We start from the raw sequence: 11116 nt of genomic DNA on the forward strand, positions 1-11116 counted from the left end.
GCCTGAGCCAAGGAGACCTAGGGTTTCTCCTATTCCATCCTGTAATGTTTTCAGAGTGTCTGCTTTGAGTTCAAGGTCTTTGATCCATTTGGAGTTGATTCTGGTGCAGGGTGATATATAAGGATCTAGCTTTACTTTTCTACATGTAGTTAACCAATTTTGCCAGCACCATTTACTGAAGAGGCTGTCTTTCTTCCATTCTATTGTTTTAGCTTCCTTATCGAAGATTAGATGGCTATAGGTCTGTATGTTTATTTCTGGGTTTTCAATTCTATTCCATTGGTCCTGAGGTCTGTTCTTATGCCAATACCAAGCTGTTTTCTTTACTATGGCTTTATAGTAGAGTTTGAAATTTGGTATTGATATTCCTCCAGCAGTGTGCTTTCCGTTGAGTAGCGTTTTTGCTATTCGGGGTCTTTTATTGTTCCATAGGAATTTTTGGATTGCCTCTTCTATTTCCTTGCAAAATGAGGGTGGAATTTTGATAGGTATCGCGTTGAATTCGTAGATAGCCTTGGGAAGGATTGCCATTTTCACGATGTTAATCTTGCCAATCCAGGAGCATGGGAGGTTTTGCCATTTTTTAAGTTCTGTGTTGATTTCCTTTTTCAAGATTTTAAAGTTTTCATCCTAGAGGTCCTTCACTTCTTTACTTAAGTTAATTCCTAGGTATTTTATTTTTTGTGGGGCTATTACAAATGGAGTTGCTTTCCTAATTTCAGCCACACTTTTCTCATTGTTGGCATACAGAAAAGCCATTGATTTTTGGGAGTTAATTTTATAACCTGCTACTTTGCCAAAGTTTTGAATCAGCTTGAGTAATTTGGGAGTGGAGTCTATGGGATTTTTACATACAAGATCATGTCATCTGCAAAGAGGGAGAGTTTTATTTCTTATTTCCCGATTTAGATCCCCTTTATGTCTGCATCTTTTCTTATTGCTCTAGCTAGGCATTCTAATACTAGATTGAAGAGAAGTGGAGAGAGTGGGCATCCTTGTCTTGTTCCTGAGTTAAGAGGAAATGGCTTTAGTTTTTCACCATTGAGTATAATGCTGGCTGTAGGTTTGTCATATACAGCCTTTATAGTATTGAGGAATGTTCCATGGATTCCTAATTTTTCCAAAACCTTCATCAAAAAGGGGTGTTGGATCTTGTTGAATGCTTTTTCTGCGTCTATTGTGATGCAGACCAGAGACGACCCAGGATCCAAGACTCGGCGTGAGTACAAGCCCGACGTCCTCACTCCTTCTCAGGGAGCAGAGGAGGGAAGGCCACTCCTCCCCCCCAGCACAGGTGATCTCCATCTTGGATACCGACAAAGCTCGGAGGAGCTGCCAGCTCCAATCCAGGCCTTGGAATAAAACGAGTCATTTAGCAGGTCATAAGAACTTAACGGCAAAGTGACCTGCCAGACTCGGCTCCATCCAGGGAAAAGTCACCCAGCTCAAGCGCCAGCCATTGGAGTGGCTTCCCTCACTGGGTAACCAGATCCAGAGGCTGCCCCTCCCTCTAGCAGCCTCAACAATCAATCCTCAGAATCCCTGAGAATGGCTCCAGGCTGGGCTCTGGGAGATTTTTTTTTGCACAAAACAGTCCCAGGAAAAAACTACTGATTGTTGAAAGGCCTCAACTCTACCCAGAACCTAGCATCACCACTGCATCCCCCTCTTTTGTGATTCTCAAAGCAAATCACCCTCCCAGAAAACTATCCAACACCTGGAAGACACCATCAGAAGGCCTAACTTAAGGATAATGGGTGTAGAGGAGCACCTACAAACAGAAGTTAATGGTCTAGGAAATTTGTTTAACAGGATCCTAGCAGAGAACTTCCCAAACATGCAAAAAGATAGGCCTATTCAGATACAAGAAGCCTTTAGAACCCCAAATAGAGCAGACCAGAATAGGACATCCCACCGTCATATTACAATCCACACAGGATCAACTCAGAACAAAGAAAAGATCCTTAAAGCTGTCCAGGAGAAAAGGGTAATCACCTATAAAGGGAAACCAATTAGAATCACCTCAGATTTCTCAGCAGAGACAATCAAAGCAAGAAGAGCCTGGAATGATGTATGCCATGCCCTAAAAACAAACAACTATCAACCAAGAATACTGTACCCAGCTAAAGTCTCCTTCATAACTGAAGGCCAAATAAAAACCTTCCACAGTAAAGAAAAATTGAAACAATGCATCTCCACCAAACCAGCCGTACAAAACGTTCTTAAAGATGTCCTACACATAGAAAACCAACAAGACCACAATAAAGGCCAACAAACTGCACCCAAACTGAGAATCCAAGAACCTTAGGAAGAACCCAGTTTGCGCAGCCCCCAAGAAGGTAGATAACATGGCAGGAACTCCCAAATACCTCTCAGTCCTATCTCTTAACGTTAACGGACTGAATTCCATAATTAAGCGACATAGACTGTCTAGTTGGATTAAAAAAAAAGACCCTTCTATCTGCTGCCTGCAGGAGTCACATCTTGCCCGTAAATACAAACACATTTTCAATGTTAAAGCTGGAACAAAATCTACCAAGCAAACGGCCCTCATAAACAGGCGGAAGATAAAATAGACTTCAAATTAAAATTCGTGAGAAGAGATAAAGAAGGTCGCTACATACTAATTAAAGGATCTCTCCTTCAGGAGGATATTACAATTCTAAATATCTATTCGCCAAACAATGGAGCACCCAAATTTATCAAAGAAACACTACTTTCCCTCAAATCCCATATAGATCCAAAGACATTAATTGTTGGGGATTTTAACACACCACTCTCCCCACGAGGCAGATCAACTCGGCAAAAACTCAACAGATAAACCGCAGATCTAAACGGCTGCATAGATCAACTACACTTAACAGACATTTACTGAACATTTCACCCAGCAGCATCAGAATACACGTTCTTCTCAACAGCACATGGAACGTTTTGTAAAATAGAACACATTCTAGGCCACAAAGAAAACTTGTCTACATTCAGAAACATTGAAGTTATACCCTGTATTCTCTCTGACCACAAGGGAATAAAATTAGAACTCAATACCAAAAGCCACCAAAGAAAGTCCGGTATCACATGGAAGCTAAACAACACACTGCTGAATCAAGAGTGGGTCATGGAAGAGATTAGAAAGGAAATTCAAATGTTCATGCTATTCAACAAAAATGAACACACAAATTACCAGCTCCTCTGGGACACAGCAAAGGCAGTACTCAGAGGCAAGTTTATAGCTCTGAGCTCCTACATCAAAAAATTGGAGAGATCTGAAACTAGCAATTTAATGACCCATCTAAACCTCCTTGAAAAAGAGCAGCAAGATAAACCCCAATCCAGTAGACGGAAAGAAATAATCAAAATTAAATCAGAATTAAATGAATAAGAATCCAAAAAAACTATAGAAAAAATCAACAAAACAAAGAGTTGGTTCTTTGAAAAACTTAACAAAATTGACAGACCCTTAGCAAATCTTATCAGAAAAAGAAGAGAACACACCCAAATTAATAAACTCAGAGATGAGAATGGAAACATCATCACGGAAACAACCAAGATTCAGAACATTATAAGGGAATACTTCTCAAAACTTTATGCTAATAAGTTCGACAACTTGACAGAAATGCACCTCTTCCTATCAAATATTGACATGCCAAAACTAAACCAAGATGAGTTAAACTATCTCAACAGGCCCATATCAAGCATTGAAATAGAAACAGCAATAAGAGACCTCCCCGCTAAGAAAAGTCCAGGACCAGATGGATTTACAGCGGAATTTTACAAGGCCTTCAAAGCAGAGCTCACACCAATTCTCCTCCAACTCTTCAATGAAATTGAAAGAGAAAGCTCACTACCGAACACATTCTATGAAGCCATCATAACCCTCATCCTAACACCAGGCAGGGACTCATCAAAGAAAGAGAATTATAGACCCATTTCTTTGATGAACATTGATGCAAATCTTCTCAACAAAATTTTGGCCAATCAACTTCAACAATTCATCCAAAAAATCATACACCATGATCAAACAGGATTCATTTCAGGGATGCAAAGCTGGTTCAGTATACGCAAATCAATTAATATTATTCATCACATCAACAGGAGCAAGAACAAGAACCACATGGTTATCTCAATAGGTGCAGAGATTTTTTACAGGCTACTTGTTCAGAGCAATAGAAGGAACGAGAAAAAGGGAAAAGTCCTGGAAGGAAGGAAGTGGTGTGATAGCAGAAGGGGAAAGACCTGGGAGGAGAGGAAGTTGAGAGGGGGCAGGAGGTGAAGGATGGCAACTGACGACCCAGGCAAAGCAGTTCAGGCGTTTGGAGAGTGGAGAGGCCTAAAGAGAAGAAGGAACTGTTAGAAGGGAAAAATGGAAAAACCTCGAAGGAAGTATAGTTCTGTAGCGAAGGCGAGACAAATGGAAGGGGAAAAAAAGGCTTGACCTTTGATGTTTGGAACTTTGGATATCATAATTTTGGGGGTTGGTGGTTTGGAGAACATTTATTATATGTGTCTCAATGGATTCTCTTCAACTATAGAATTCATAATTTTTAGAGACCTCATCAAGATCATCCATTTGGATGGCATCAGGCCCAGGGAAAAATCCCCATAGGTGAGAGTGTCAACTCTCAGGGTTGAGAGTCTACCTCGAGTTTTTGTCTCCGGAGGTCCAACATGGACAAAAGTCATTTAGACTCCACTAGAGCTGCGTCTGTGCAAGCTTGCCAGCCGGTTTTGGAGACCCCTTCTGGAGGTCATTTATGGCATCCTTGGAAATCCATCTGGGAACTCCTTGAGAGGTCATGTAGGGTTTCTTTGGGAAGCCATCTGGAACATTATCAAGAGTACATCTGCTAATTCCTTGAGAAGCCATCTGAGATCTACCTTGGAAGTCATTTGGGGCCTTCTCCATATTGGACTTTATCCAGAGGTCATCTGGTGCTTCCTCAGGAGGCCTCCTGAAACCTCTTCAACAATAGTCATTGGGGCTTCCTTAAGAGGCAATCTAGGACCACCTCCTAAGGTCATCTGGAACTTTTTTGGGAGGTCATCTCAGGTTACCTTGATGAGAAATATATGACCATCTTCGGACATCATGTGGGACTTCCTGGAGAAGCCATATAGGACCATCTCTGGAGGTCATCTTTGCCTTTCTCAAGAGAGTTATCTGGAACCTACTCTGGAGTTTATATGTTGCCTCCTTGAGTGGCCTTCTGGGAGCTACTTGAGAGGTAATCTCAGACTCCTTGAGAGGACATCTGGGACTTCCTTTGGAGGTCATCAGACACTATCTTCGGGAGCCATTTTGAACCTCCATGAGAGGTTTTCTCGAGCCTCCTACGGTGGACATATGTGACATCCACCAGAGGTCATCTGCGGCCTTCTAAAGAGGCAATCTGGGACATTCTCTCTGTCATCTGGGACCTCCTGTAGAGGTCAACATTGAGAGGTGTGGGACATGTAAGTTAAGTGTCCGTGACTAGTGGTCTGTGTGTGTATGATGATAGTTCTAGCTGTGTCCTGCATGCACCTCTGTATACTTTTTAATCAGGATGAGGGAACAAGGCATAAACTTGCCATATCCAAAAAATATTCTCCTCCAGGTTATAGAGTTCCTCAGAGGAAGATTCATTGATGTACTCTCTCTCCTGTTCTTTGCCGTCATCACCCCTAATGTTAAGTCCTCCCATACCAAAAGTGATTACTTGTACCAGCCTGAGGTGGTACAATGTGGTAAGTTACACTTATTACACTTGAGACAGGAGCATGGAGGAGATGGTGGGCAGGCCCCCTTTTTAATATATGTTCCCTATACAACTAGTGACCTGTATAACTGGAAACAGAAAACTGCATCATTTTTAGAGAAAAAAAAAACAGGGGCTCATTACTTCATTAGAGACAGTAATTTTCACACGCAAGCACATCTGGGATGAGTGTCAGCAAATTTTACAGGTGCTTTTCACCTGGTAGAAAAGGGAGTGTATCCTGCTCGGTGATTAAAAGTTGTCCTTGGACCAGACAGTATCCCTACTATTGAACCAGACCATTTGGAGCAAGTCTTTCAATATACTTACCCAAGCAGAGACTAACAGTGATTGAGGTATGGAAGTGCTTACCTATTATTGACAGGTTCGATTGGCAGGGTTTACCACAGTGGCTAGAAAGCCAAGTCATCAATCAAAAGTGAGTGAGATGGTACAGTTCCCCAGTGAGTACCCAAATGCTCTTCTGAAATTTCTCCCAGAAGTCTATAGGACTTATAGGCCGATAGATATTGAAGCCCTGGAGAATCAAAGAGCCCTAAATATGGCCTTTGTTACCCAGTCAGCCCCAGATATTAGAAGAACGCTTCAAAAGTTAGAAGGTTTTGAAAGAAAGGTTTATTCTAAGTTGGAAGTGGTTGCCTAGTAGGTGTTTGATAACAGAGATACCCTGGAAAAAAAAAGACTCTAAGAAGGGGGGTTGAGTTTTGATAGGAGCACCAGAATAGGGATCAAGAAACCCTTGGCAAAGACAGTATAATTCATTTGCAAAAGGGAGTAGGGAACCTCTAGGACTAGATCAGTGTCCTTATTGCAAGCAAAATGGACATTGGGAAAAGGAATGACCAAGGAGGAGAAAGATAGAAAATGACAGGTTATGTAATCACATTAACCACCTGGAAAATGTGTTCATATCTCGAGAGTAACATGCAAAGGAGCTTGGGGCTCTGAATTCCAATTGTGTTCAATTTAAAAATCAGCCCTCTGAACTTAAGAAGAAATGAAGCAAAGAAAAATTCACACACTTCTATCTCAAAACACGGGCTTATAAAAGACTGAATCTCCAATATGTGCCAGTCCAAACCCACCAAGAGTTTAAAAGCACTGGACACTGGAGAAAACAGGGAGAATAATTTGACATGAAGAAAAGATTTGAAGATATAAACTTGTGAGAGTCAAAAATGAGAAGAACCTAGAAAGGAACCTAGAAAACACGCAGAATCAAATGAAATTCAAGTTCATTAGCCTGGGTGAGCATGAGGCAAATTTGGGGACCACAGGTCAGATGCTGACAGAAGCACAAGACAGCAATGCTGCCATTCTTGCTAACAACAAGTGAGGACAAGAAGAGATCCTGTTGCTGCATTTAGAAATTGTGGCCATGAAAATGGAGCCAGACCTAATATAAGAATGTATTAGGGTGAAGTACATGTCTATTATAAGCTTTGAAGCGTGTCAACAGAAATTCAAAGCAACAGAGAAAGAAGGAAAAAGTAGCTAGCAGAGAAGACGGGGAAGTGCTGTGTCATAGAAGATGAGGCCAAGAAAAGTGAACAGGAAAATATCAGGCTCAAGAAAGATTGTTACTCTTCAGAAAGAGTTATAGGACCACATGCTCTGATAGACAATGCCAGGCAAAAGGAATGAGCATTAGGAAGAAAAACAGAAGAGCTAAACAAACAGTTGAAAGACCTGTCACAAAAATACACTGAAGTCAAAAACTAGTAAGGGAAACTAATAGAGTAAAAGGCCAAAAAGACTGCTGAGATCTTCACCATAAATGTAATGCAGAAACATCTTGTCCCAATGGAACAGGAAAAGGTGAAAAAAGTACCTCTCAATAGCACCTTTATGAATTTAAGGGAGGAGCTGTAGAGCAAGCAAAGTTCTGAGAAGGAGCAGCAATTGGCCAGTCAAAGGAACTCTCCTGTGACCCTGCGAAAACACTTGCAGGTTAAGGAGCTAATTGAGAAGGAGAGTGGAATCATGAAAGCAAGTTTGAGAGAAAAGGAGAATAATATGGAAGAAGCCTCCAAGGTTCAGAGTACTACACAGAAGTTAAAGACCTAGAGACTGTAAGATACAGGGAAACATCTGAGCTGATCAGGTAGCTTGGGAGACCACTCTAAAACCAGTATGGTCTCTAGAGTTACTAGTCGTTAAGATTATGGGAAGAAACAAAAACAGTGGTAATATGTGGGCAAATGTTGACACTCGACTTGTGAAAAATGTAAACAGGCTCAAGCTTTCTTTCAGTTTACGGGTAGATATTTGCACCCTGGTAAATTGCTCCAGGCAACTGTTCGAAAACCAGTGGGGCCTCAGGCTGACAATCCTTTGTAATGTGTGTATGTAATTTCAAAACAGGTAAATGCTGAAAAGCTGGAACATATGGAAAGAATTCATATGTGAGGAACCTAAGATGGTGAATTTGCGGAAGTGGACTTCACAGAGGTAAAACCTGGAAAGTATGGGTATTCGTATCGGTTAGTAATAGTGGACAGATTTTCAGGCTGAGCTGAGGCATGTAATAATTTCTTGATTTGCCTTACCCTTATTTGTGGGGTCCAAAGATGGCCCTGCATTCATGGCCCAAGTTCTCAATTATTAACTAACGCTCTAGGAATAAATTGGAAGTTACAATCCATTTATAGCACTCAGAGTTCAAGGCATTTGAAAGAATTTAAATTAGTTAAATTAAATTAAATTAAATACAGAGACTAAATTAAATACAGAGGCTGTCCATGGCTAGATGAGCCTCCTCTACTTTGCTCTCCTTCAAGAAAGATGTAGCCCTTATGTTAAAGGATTTAATCCCTTTGAAATACTTTAGGGTAGACCAACACCTTTGGTTCCTAAATTTGGGAAGGCTATATTAACAGAAATATCTAACTACAATCTGCAGGCTTTGCGACATATTCTTTTATGTACATATCCTTTGGTAACTAAGGCCCACCGTCCACCTAAAAAAACTCCACCGGAAGGGGAGAGGCCAAGATGGTGATGGAACAGCAGGTAAACACCACAGCTTTCTCCAACCAAATACAGTTTGAATTTCAATGCTTGGTTTCTCCAAGTGACCACCAAAAAAGGAGATTACTCAGAGAGGTACAGTAAGTGAAAAAAAGAAAAGGGAAAAACCTACACAGACAGTATAGTGGAGATAACCTTCAGCCACCCCTTGTTGGTGATGGGGCTCCACGCTGAGCAGCTTAAGTGGTGGAGCTTCTTGCCAGGCCTGGCTCTGGACCCTCGGAGGACCACGTACCCACAAGCATTCCAAGACTCTCAGAAGACTCCCACGAGCTGGTGCCAACCCAGAGAATACAAACAAATCTCAGAAGGCAGAGCTGGCATGAAGAATCCCCTCAACCTCCCTGGCATGGCGCCTCTGCCTGGCTGGTGCAAGCAGCACCACCCAGTCTGGAGCAGCAGCCGCTGTCAGCAGTGGCAAATGACTCTGTACTGACAGCGTGGCACCTCTGTCCTGCTGGTGTAAACAGCCTAGCCTAACCTGGAGCAGCAGCAGCAGCAGCAGCTGGCAGTAGTGGTAAAGCACTCAGATTCTGGGCACAATGCTTCTTGGCTCTAGCTCACAGGAACAGCCCAGACCAGCCTGGGGCAGCAGCGGTAGCTGGGGCAGGAATGGTTGCAGTGAACAACTCCAGACCCATGGCGCTTTTTGCCTCTCCATACTGGCCCACATCAGCAGCCCAGCCCACCCTGAGGCAACATCACTGGTTAACACCTAACTCCTAGTGGGGTGGAGGGTCTCTCCATACAGGCTTGCATAAGCAGCGAAGCCCAGCCCATGGTGGCAAAGTTGGTGAACTACCCAAGACATTAGGCAGGGTTTGGTGCTGAACAACCCCAGAAAAAGCCTCATGAACTTTCCTTCCTGGGCTGGCTTTGAACCTGAATACACAGATCTGAGCCTCCTTACTAGCTATAATTACAGACATTCACACCAGCAGGGTCTAACTCTTGCCAAACCCCTAACTTTTTCTACAATAGATCATTTCTTAGTTAATACAATTTAAGCAAATACAAGAAAATCTACATAATACTCTGTATTCAATCTGACCATAGTGGAATCAAACTAGTTCTCAATAACAAGGCATGAAGTAGGAAAAACTTAAACACATGGAAATTAAACAGCACTCAGTTGAACAATACATGGGTTACAGAATAAAGAAGAAATTAAAAAGTTCCTACAATTCCGTGAACATGAAGAAACATCACAAAGAAACCTATGGGACTCAGCAAAAGCAGTCCTGAGTGGCAAATTTATTGTTCTCAGAGCACATATCAAGAAAACAGAGACCAAGTAAACAATCTTATGAAGCAACCAAAACTGCTAGAGAAACAAGAAAAAATTGAACCTGAAGTTGCTCGGCAGAAAGAGATAATCAAAATAAGAGCTGAAATCAATGAGATAGAGACTGAGAAAATTATAAATAAAATTAATTTTTAAAAGCTGTTTTTAAGAAAAAAAATCAATAAACCTGACGGACCACTGGCCAGAGTAATGAAGAAAAAAAGAGAGGAGACCCATATCAATAATATCAGAGATACCACAGGGAAAATTACAACAAACATCCAAGACATTCAAACAATCATAAAGAAATAATTCCAAACTCTACTCACAAAGGAAGGAAAACCTAACAGAGATGGATGAATTTCTACAGAAGTAGAAATTGCTATCCCCCTTTCCTTTTCAGCCATGCTTCTCCACCATGTATGATGGGGGCAGCAGTTCAGTAAATAAACGTCTTTTCCTAACTTAATAGTGTGTGGCATTCTCTTCATAGGCTACCGAACGAAACCTACCTTTTAAATATATCTTACATATGGGGCCATGACTTGGATAGGGTTTTTGATTTGGAAATGTTAGAATTTCCTAACCACCCTTTTCTGCGAACCAAACTGCCTTGAGACACCACGCGAGACTTTTCACCGATACTATTGCTGGCCGTCACATCTATGTCCACATCACTTCTCTACTCTGGTGAGTGAAACTACTCTCTATGCCTCTATGTTGCTCAATCCCTGTTCAGATGTGGCACCACACCAGAGAGCTCCTATGGCCTTTAGCCAAAAGGCTGGTCACCTCTGAAGCCGAGGTTACTTTGTTTTGGGGGCATGGCCATTAATCTCTAGTGGGCTATGGGAGAAGTCGGGATGCTGCTTCTGCCTCATCATATCTCCTTCACTCACCAGACTGACTATCCTACACATTTAATGGGGTGTTGGGAGTCATGCCTGAGCTGTGAAGCCCCTCTGAAATGCCTCTTGTGCTCCCTGGGTAGCAGAGCACCTAATATTTTGATGTTGTCAGATTTAGACAATTTTTGCCTCTGCAA

The sequence above is a fragment of the Dipodomys merriami genome, unplaced genomic scaffold (genome assembly GCF_024711535.1).
Source record: "Dipodomys merriami isolate MVZ:Mamm:240054 unplaced genomic scaffold, mDipMer1.0.p SCAF_216, whole genome shotgun sequence".
Classification (NCBI taxonomy): Eukaryota; Metazoa; Chordata; class Mammalia; order Rodentia; family Heteromyidae; genus Dipodomys; species Dipodomys merriami.